General features: G+C 36.6%; 1 pseudogene; it reads left to right on the top strand.

The window, feature by feature from the left end:
* The first annotated feature begins 1,143 nt into the window (after positions 1-1,143).
* LOC119000362 (uncharacterized) lies at positions 1,144-1,306 on the top strand (annotated as a pseudogene).
* Positions 1,307-10,450: the final 9,144 nt, after the last annotated feature.

The raw sequence follows: 10,450 nt of genomic DNA, 5'->3' as shown, positions 1-10,450 counted from the left end.
CTGTCAGAGGAGAAGGGGATTGAAGGCTGGATAAAAACAGTGAAGGGATTAAGCAAAGGGGAAAAACTCACAGACACAGACAACAGTATATTGATTACAGGAGAGAAGGGGGGATAGAGGAGGTAGAAGAGGCTAAAGGGGAATAGATGGTGATGTAAGGAGACTTGTCTTGGGGTAGTGAACACACAATACAATATACAGATGATGTTTCATAGAATTATATACCCCAAACCTATATAATTTTATTAACCAATGTCGGTCCAATAATTTTTAAATAAGAATGTCATTTGAAAAATAAGAAATCTTTGAAACTAGAGATTTGTATGCATTATTGTAATCATCTTTTGTCCAGAATAGTGCCTGAAACATGTGTGATATGCACGAAAAATATTCCCCTGAGCCCTGGCTGGTGTAGCTCAGTGAATTGAGCGTGGGCCTGCGAACCAAAGGATCGCGGTTTGATTCCTGGTCAGGGCACATGCCTGGGTTGCAGGCCAGTTTCCAGTGAGGGATGCATGAGAGGCAACCATACATTGATATTTCTCTCCTTCCCTTCCCTTCTAAAGACAAATAAATAAAATCTTAAAAAATATTTCCTTGAGAAATGAAAGTTCAGAAATCATATTTCTAACTTAAATATAAAAAGCTTGGTTAGGCTACCAAATGGTATACTGAAGTTTTCCTTGGCTTTCCAAACCTGCAGATGTCTAGTGAATATAACTATACTGCATCATATAAGGAATGGATAATCATCTGGTAAAAACTATTGGAAAAGCAGTCAGGGAAATTAGTATTCTATGTGGATCTTGTCCTGAAATTCTGATCTCTTCCGAAGTGAAATAACTCTTATATTGCCTGTAGCTTAAAGAAAAATTATCATTCTGTAACCTTAAGTTTACAGTGTAGTATATAAAGTTGAATTGTTTACTTCCCTAGGTGAGGGTAAAATAATGTGACTAAATTTCATCTGAAACTTAAAATTAGCTCACACAAGCATATTCTCTTTAAAAGGGTAAAAGGAAAAGTGTACAGTGTTTTGTGTGTCACATTTAATTCTACTAGCAGTCTTCATAGTGACATATCTTGTGGTTTTTGTGTTTGAACTTTCACAAAAGAAAATGGAGCATCAAATAGACTATATCCATCGCTTCTCGGCCTTTTGGCTAAGATCTAGTGTAGGTTCTGTTCTTATCAGTCTAAAGTACACTGTATCCAGTTAATTTTGTTAATCAAATGAGTGAAAAAATTTAAACCTAAGAGAAAATATATGTATACTTCACATTTCACTAAATGTGGAATAAAACTCAAAAACATACTCAAAAACATGATTATTTCTGGTGAGTTGAAATGCTGTATGAAATAACTTCATTTTCTGCTGAGATGTTGCACCTGAAAAAATAAATGCAAACAAATATGAATAACAAAATTATTCAATTGCTCATACCCAGTTTGGGAAATTAATATTTCTTCTTGACACTAATATATCAAATGCAATAAAACTAGGATCTGCTAGTAACAGAATTCTTAAAAAGTAAAACTATAGGATCCAATTTAAATAAGATTAGAATTTTTGTCTTTTCCTTTAATCATTTAACTTGAATTGAAAATAGAAAAATACATTTTAATAGTATTTTCTAATTTAATCTGAGAAGAACCAAATGCCACATTTATAACTTACTTATTTAGCATTTTTTAATGATCAGAAATCATTTTATTGATTAATAAAAATGTATTACTACAATCAGGCAGGGAATATGTAATACAGAGAATGAAATCTCTGAGAAAATTCTGTTCTTAGGTAGCTAATATTTTCTACGTATCTACAGGGAAACTGGGGCTGGTTGATTGATTTTCCTGAGTACTTTCTGTCAGAAAAAGTTTCACCTGTGGCAGGTGAGGCGGCAGAGGAAGAAGGCCTGCAGTGGCCTAGAACACGCCGAAAGCTCAGGGTACTAAATGGCACAGGAGAGCGGCTGCTTAGAGTGCCCGAGTGCCTGAGTGCCCGAGTCTGCTTCAGTCCAAAGCAGCCCTTCAGTTACTATGTTTAATTATATTTTTAAATTAAATTTAAATTGTTTCTTTGAGATAACTTGGGATTCACATGTGGATTTAAGTAATAATAAAATGATATCATTTAAAAATTCTCTTCCAAGTTCCTATGCACACTTTGCCCAATTTCCCCCAGTGGTAACATTATACTACAGAACAGTGTTGTAACCAGGATATTTTCATGTATAAAGATCCTTGAACTTTTTATCTGGCTACCTGTCTTTCTTTTCTCGTAGCTTTTTTTCTGTGAAACCAATGTTGTATAACTAAATGTAAACAGTGCCTACAAAGGTCAGTATAATTAATAACTTGTGATTGTCTTTATTTGGAAAATAATGCTTATGTTACCAACTGTATACCAACCAAAAACCAAAAAATATTCTCTCTCTGTCTCTCCAAACATATACACCATGTAGCATTAGAAACCGACTAACCGACTAAGTTTTGTCAGGTAGTTGGCTGCTTGGTTTCTAATGCTATCTGATCATTTAACAGCCAGAATGGAGGGTGGCCGCAGGACATGCGATTGCTGTTCAAAACGTCATGCAGCAGAGACAGGGCAGAGGTCTGGGGACTGAGAAAGGAACATTTGATGAAGTAAAAATCCATGTCACCTGTTTGCCAGGCTTCAGTCACACCCCTGTGTGGATAGGGCCAAAACGCTCCATTTGATAATTGTGATAATGGGGCCTTTTTTCACACTTACGAAGATCATTTTGGGCTTTGAGAACCCAGCAGCAGAGAGGGGCAGCACCTTTGTATTTATGAAGTTGGAGTCTTTTATTTTTCTCAATAGTTCTTCTTAATAGTGGGATGACAGTCTTCTTTTTATTTAAAATGTTTTTGTTGATTTATTTTGTTTTTTTTTACATTTTTAGTTCAAGGTTTTTGTTTTCTATTGCAATTATTGTGAACCATTTATTCCAGTGATAAGTACATTTTCTCTGTTGTTGTCTTTTGGGGATAGAAAAGGCAACAACAGGGAAATTTTATTCTTGCACAATGAATTCCTCTGTCAGCATATTCTTGAGGAGAGTCAGAGGGCCCCAAAAGTGAGTGCTCCGGATATTTCTTACAACAGCTTTTCCAGTGGATTTGGATAACCTTTCCAGTAGACTTTCCTCACAAATCTAATATTTTATTAATAGTTTACTTTGTCTGCAAAGTACAGCTGCTGCTGGGACCCTCGTGGTGTTCCCCAGCGGGGGAAGTTAGCAACAGTTTGGCACAGGACTTTTGAAAAGTCATCAATCCGCTAGACATTATTCATCTTTTAGCACAGCGTTGTCACATTGTACATAGAACAGCTAGCTATAGGTGCTAGTGTCCTGTCAAACTTTGCTGCATTTTGTTACAAGGAATAGAAAAAAAAATTGAGCTTAATTGTAGGTTGACATGCTCCATGGACAGAGTTAAATTTGCGAAAACTATCGAAATATGTTTTCTGCTTCATTATTTTTTTTGCACAAAATAATGCCAAGTAGCAAACTGTTACACAGATATTTTAGGGATAGCACTAATTTGTAACATGAAATAGTGATGTTTTTAACTCTTATTGTATAGTCCTCAGCGATAAGAGTTGGATGCCTCCAGGACACCCAACTCTTCCCAACACCGCCAATAACGTGGGGCTATGGATGTACCTCAGGAGAATCAGCCAGATGGTTTCCTCCCATACCCACATTCTGGACCAGGCAGAGTCAACTATATTTTCTGTCTCCAGGAGTTAGTAGTAAGTTTGAGAACTGGGGCACAGAGATAGGGCAGAACCCTTGATAATTGGAAATACCTTGGAGCAGGGCTACTCTCAGACCCAGCAGGTACAACCACCATCCAACAAATAACAATAAGTGCAAAGGTAAACATGCAAGAGAGAATCAATAAAATTTGAAGAAATCTAATACCAAAAAAGAAGCATAAGAAACTGAACACAAAATAAAAACAGAGAACTATATAGTTAATGGAGCAAAAAAAGAGAAGAATTTAGAATTAATATTGTCTGTATATATCATCATAAATGTGAGACTTTATTGTACCCACAAAAAATAAAGCAAAACAGATCATATAAATGAAACAACCAGTCAATGAGACTAAACAAACAAGCAAACAAGGGAGCTCAAAATATGAGCTAAAAAAACAGGAATAAAAAGAGGAGTGGATTAGTGAAACTGCATGATCAAACTAAAGGACTTTGTCATCATGCAGATAGCATGTTTCAAAGTACAAAGGGAAGAGGCCTGGAAAGCAGGTACTGAATTTGTGAAATCTGCCTAAGAAGAGAAAAAGAATACAGGGATGAAACATGTATGTGTGCACATTCAGATGGACACATTTCAACATCATGAAATTTCAAGGTTAACAATACAGATAAAATATAAAAACATTTTTTAAAAATATTTTATTTATTTATTTTTAGAGAGAAGGGAAGGGAAGGAGAAAGAGTGGGAGAGAAACATCAGTGTATGGTTGCCTCTTATATGTCCACTGCTGGGAACTGGCCTGCAACCCAGGCATGTGCCCTGACTGGGAATCGAACCGGCGACCCTTTGCTTCACAGGCCTGTGCTCAATCCACTGCTACACCACCCAGGGCCAGATAAAATAGAAAAACATTCTTTAGAAGAAATCTAATATCTTCCACAAAGAAATAAAAATTCCATAATCTCAAACATTTTTGACACTACCACCCTGAAAGAGGTACTAAAAAAATTGTTATATCATATTTGATTATTTGTAACCTAGGAATTTATTCTTCATCAAATTATATCCAAAGTGCAGGAAACATAGAAGTACTCTCACATATGAAAGTTTACATGTAGATGAACTCTGGAAATGTGTTATATATAGAACCTCTGAAATAATTCCTAGAGCCTATGTGTACTAGTAAGGAAGACAACGTGAATCTAAGATAAATAATTGAGGATCAGTAATTATTTGCAAAATCATAATAAACTTTTCATGAGTATAGAATATTTAGAAGTATTTAAGTATAGTGGTGAAGAGCAAGGATATTGAGACAAAATGATTTTGGTAATCCTAACTTTACCACTAATAAGCTGTATGACCTTCAACACAATTTTTTTTTGGAATTGTTTTTCAATCATGATTGACCTCGAATATGATGTTAGTTTCAGCATAGTGGTTAGACATCTATATAACTTCTTTAAGTGATTCTTCCCCCCAACCCTCCTCCCATCCAGCAACCATCAGTTTATTCTTTATACCTATGAGTTTGTTTCTGTTTTGTTTGTTTATTATGCTTTTTCGATTCCACATTTTTTATTTCTTTCTGGCTCATTTTTATTTGTAAAATGAAAAAAAATTATTATATTCTCTTCATAAGGGTATTTTGAATATTAAGGAAATGAGTGCTGTGAAGTGCTGAGAACAATGCCTGACAAATTATAAATACTCAGTAAATGTTAAATATAGTTATTTTTAATGAAAATATTAATCAGAATTTTGAACTGAAATTGCAGGTATTATAAAATAAGATTTATTTGGGACACAGAGTAAGTTTAAGTGATACTTTGCTAATGATTTTGTCTTGGTATAATACATGACATGGGTACTTCTTGACTTTTGTTATTGCTATAAATACTTGTATATTTATTTAGTGTGTTTTAGAAATTTAGTCAGTTAGTTTCTGTTTTTTTGCAACCAGAGTAACTGGTAGCATTTTTTCCTTCTCTGCTTCTAGAATTCTCCTTCCCTTTATGATTCATTTCTCTGTCAGTTGTTTTTAAAACTTGGGACAAATAAGTGATTTCCTGACAAGTATGTCATATTGTTGTGCATTTTGGGGAAGAATTGTGTTCTTTTGGGAAAGTTAACTTAGTATTGATCTCCTTTCTGAGTCACAATATTCAATTTATTAAAATAAGTAAAGTGTTTTTAAGGGAGATGGGATATATTTAATTTTTATAAGAAAACATTTCAAAATACTGAGACTACTAGAATTTTACTTTGTAGTCATTAAAAAGTATGCTCCTATAAGCTAAATGCACAACCTTGAGCATAGCATACAAAATCTTTCATTTAATCATTACCTAATTTCCTAGCATCCTCTGCTATCACTCTCGTAAACTTCAGTAGGAAATTGTAATAACCTGCCATCCCAACTTGCCCTTATGTCTTTGCTAAAAATACTTATTCTGTTTAAATGTCCCATTTCTTTCCAAATAAAAATGAAATATATGAATAGTGTGTGTATATGTACACATGTATACATACATATCTAGAGAGTTCATGAAAGTGAACTTGTACGGATGATGGAGCTCAACAGCCATCTTCTCTAAGAAGACCTACTAGATTTTCTGCTATCAGGAGTCAGAAATAACTCTATGAACTTTTGTGGGGGGAGGAGGAAAGGGCCAGGATTTAATAAATTGGGCCTTCTGCACCCTCTTGAACTAATAAACTTGTTCCCAGACATAGTGCATGAGTTCGGGAGTTCAGTGACCAGATCTGCGTGCAGCTAGTCTCTGAGACGCTGGTCGGCATACCAAAAGACTATTTTTCATTCACATGTTACTGTCATTCTCTTTGTCATTTTGTTTTAGTTTTTATCTCTTTCACTTTCCGTACCTCTTTAGTCTCCACTTCTCTGTCCTACACAAGGGACTTCTCCCCAGAAATTGGCAGTGTCCTGATTTACCCTCCTTGGGACTTGAGAATGTTTATGCACTCAAGTATGGGTTGAGATTATTTTTCAAGTTTCAGTTTCTATTTATTTATTCCTAAAGGTATTAAAATTATATTTCTAACTCTAAAAGAGTCAATCTCCCCCAAAAAGAATTTTTAGCACCACGTAGAATATTAGCATTCCCTCTGTGTGCATAAGACTCAGCGCTTCAAATTTTTTAAAAAGTGCCTCTTTCATTTCCTGATTTTGAATTTCCTTATAAGCTCTCTTGTGATTGGCTTACAGTTAAGAGATGCTGTCTTTAATCATTTCTTCCTTCCCCATTTTCAGGTTTCATGCCGCATAAGATTTTGTTTCAAAACTGGACACCTGGAGTTATTGACTTCTCTTGTTTTCTCTTTTTATTTTTCATTAATTTATACTTACTTTCCATTAAACTTACTTATATTATGTATTAAAGTTCTGGATTTCATTTTAGTGCATTGAAATTTTTCTTAAAAATGTGTCCAATCTCCTATATTGGTTTAGTAGGCTCTTTAGTGTATTTCTAATGTTTCTATAGCAGCTCCTTTTTACTAGCATACTGAGAAGGAAAGGGTGGACCTTAACATCCGCCTATATCATAAGAAGGCCAAATAATCTGCCTTTCTGATACTGTACCCCAATGTTTTCTGTGGCGTTTGGAGGGGAGAAGAGCTTCCTACTACCTGCCTCTTGAGGTTTTCTATTCTCAGAGAATGGTTAGGATGCTGCTACAGCTGTTCCAGTCTAAATGGCTGCTGAGAAACAATGTTTTGTGACTCCAAGATCCAACACAGAAAAATCACTCCCAGGACTGAGGGGTGTAAGGGTTGACTGGGTGTAGCAGCCTACCACCCAGCTTGTCTCTCCGCGGCTCTTTGTGACTGAGCTACATTTCTGAGATGCACACCATGCAGCAATTGCTTCATGCTATAGGCAAAACATGTGCCGTGAGACAGCAAACCTGTCAGAGAAGTTTAGTTTTATTAAAATAAACACTCACATTGCAGAACTGGTTTAGAAAATGCTACCTATTTAATGCAAACATTTTTGTGGATGTTTCTTCTTTAATAAAAATAAAAGGCAAGCTTAAAAGGGAAGCCCATAATTGCAAATCTACTGTGTCAATTAGAGCTGAAAACTCTGACTGACTCATGAGGTGATTGTTTTATGGTGGCAGTGGCTCCGAAGCCATTGTATGCATTGTGAACATTTGTCATGTTCTTCAGTTATTATCCTGTCAATGTACTCAGCACATTATGCACAAATGGGTGGCAGGGAAGCAATTAGAAATTTAGTACATACTGCTCTGTACTGTGCTTTGTTTTCATTTTTCCTTTATTTGTTTATGTGGTAAAATAACTGCAGAGCCTTTCAAATAATAATCTCCATAAATGATGTGAGGAGTAGATTTTTCTTTGAGGTAGTATGACTGTTACTGTTGTTTTTTTACTTTAGCACATATTTTCCAATCATTTTGACTTCCATGCTAATGGATATATCTCTGGTTAAGTAAGCACCCACACTCCCTTATACTCATTGACAGGGCAAATGCAGTTGGAGACTTAATATCAGACTCTTAAGTAGGGAAAAGAATAGCCTTTAATGGGAAGAGTAGACAAAGAGAGGAAATTAAAAAAAATAATGTGGCAAGTCTCAATCTCCCCATTTCCTTATTCCTGGCTTCAAACCAGGATAATTTGGGGAATATATATTTGTTTCAAAATGGACATGTTTGGATATTTTAAAAGTCCATTTTCTGGCCTCCTGACCACAGGTACTGAGATTCAGTTTGGCTTGGAGGTGCGCTGTGTAGACTGGTCTCCAGGCAACATGTAACCAAGAAAGGTGTTTGCTGCAGCAGCCCGTGCCAGCACCCAGGGGGTGGGCTCCTTCTTTTGGACTTCTCGTCCATGTCACAGCGGGTGTTTCCCATAGTTTCATTTCTCCCAGGGCTGACAAATCAAAACCAGAGGCTTATATCTCATTATATGATTTTTCTTCATGAAACTTTCAGAAAAGTTGGGCTTACCTGAGATATTTTGCTTAGGTGGATAAATATATTTTAACATTAAAGCCAAAAATCATTTGATAGGTAGGTCTTTATTGAGGCAGACTCCGGCCAGCAGTGTCTGTGGTATTGTGGATGCAACGAACAAGTTCACAGGGACTGCAGAAGTCCTGTGGAAAAAAGGGATGGCATGGCTGCTCTCTGAGTGAGAGAGAGCCTCGACCCCTGCCTGGACAGGCTTTTATTGCTTTTCTGGAAGCATCACATCAAAGAAAGTCCTCATTCATTATGCACAGGTTTGTTTTAGGTGATTACCTTTTACAGATAACAAAGAAAAGGATGTTGCTGATTACTTCTACAGATAACAAAGGAAAGGATGTTGCAAATGTAAGGGAAAAAGTGGTTGGACTGATTACACTCCTTTTTTTAGGAGGTTTAGCACAGACTTTAGGAAGTTACTTCAAAGATATGCATTAAACATTTCTGCCTTAACTCAGAGTGAGGGAGTTTTAGCAAAAGCAAGTTCAAAGCAGCCTAGATATAATGCAGGCCTGGTTCCCCATGGGAAAGCTGATCTGTGGGCCTGGCTCCTGGGTGCCAGCTGAGCTACATTCGCCTTTGCCATGCAGACTGGTTCCCTATACTTTATGATCAGTTCACTGTGCTTATTTAAACAACATATTTTAAATGAATAGAGATCAGATATTAATCAGTAATGGGGTAGCAGGTAAATTTTTATTCTTTTGACTTTCGTTTATGCTATATGGTCATATTGAATGCATAGAGCAGAATCATAATTTGAGACATTGAACCAGAATTTCTATTCCTTTCCTCACCCTTATCAACCACATATACTTAGCCTTCATGAATTTTAGGGAGACACTATCAGATCAATGTTGGAGAAGAAATAGTACAAAACCTTTACTTCTAAGATGTTGAGCTTAGACCTTAGGTACAAGGCCCGAGGCTTTTAGTGATAGAGAACCAGTTATTTACGACCATTTCCTTTCTCAACCCTTATTTCCCATCATTCCTCCCCATCACCCAACACATAAGAACTGTGTAGTGCTGTGTAATGGGGAAAACAGGAGAATAAACAGAGTAAATAAGGTGCGGTCAACTCGCTGCCCCACTTTCACAGACCCATGAACCGTTGGTCGGGGAACCCATATCCAGCGAGGGATCTCAGAGTAGGTAACTCACTACAAATTATGGATCTGAGGAAGGAGAGGCCTTGTTCTCTCTTGAGGAAACTCATGAGCTCTGAGATAAGTGCATTGAGACATGAATGTGCCAGATGAGCAGTGGCAAAGTGGGTTGTTTCAATGTGAGAATGCCAGAGGATGCCTGTGCAGCTGCCATAGCTCCAAAGTGGCATGAGAGGTCATTCAAACATATTTATGGTTTCTGAGCGTGGTATGCTGGATGACTGAGGAAGCAAGCTGTCGTTGGGTAGGCATAGCCAGAGAGCATCTCACTTGCTATAACCCTCATCGAATTTGTTTTGGTAATCCTCAGAGTTACTCCTATTTGCTCCCATTGCATAGGTTTTTTCCTACATCTTTTCAGGCAACTACCATACTCTGTCTTTTATTATTACAGTTCTATTTGGTTTTGGTACCTGAAATAGGTATACGTGGGTCGTACTAGGGACACAATAAATATACTGAGTATAATGGCTTTGTTGTACAATTGAACCTTTTTTACAGAGCTTATGAATGGTCG

This window comes from Sturnira hondurensis, unplaced genomic scaffold (assembly GCF_014824575.4).
Source record: "Sturnira hondurensis isolate 20B ecotype Veracruz unplaced genomic scaffold, ASM1482457v3 Scaffold0015596, whole genome shotgun sequence".
In the NCBI taxonomy this organism is placed as follows: domain Eukaryota; kingdom Metazoa; phylum Chordata; class Mammalia; order Chiroptera; family Phyllostomidae; genus Sturnira; species Sturnira hondurensis.
This window is presented reverse-complemented; position numbering and strand designations above follow the sequence as displayed.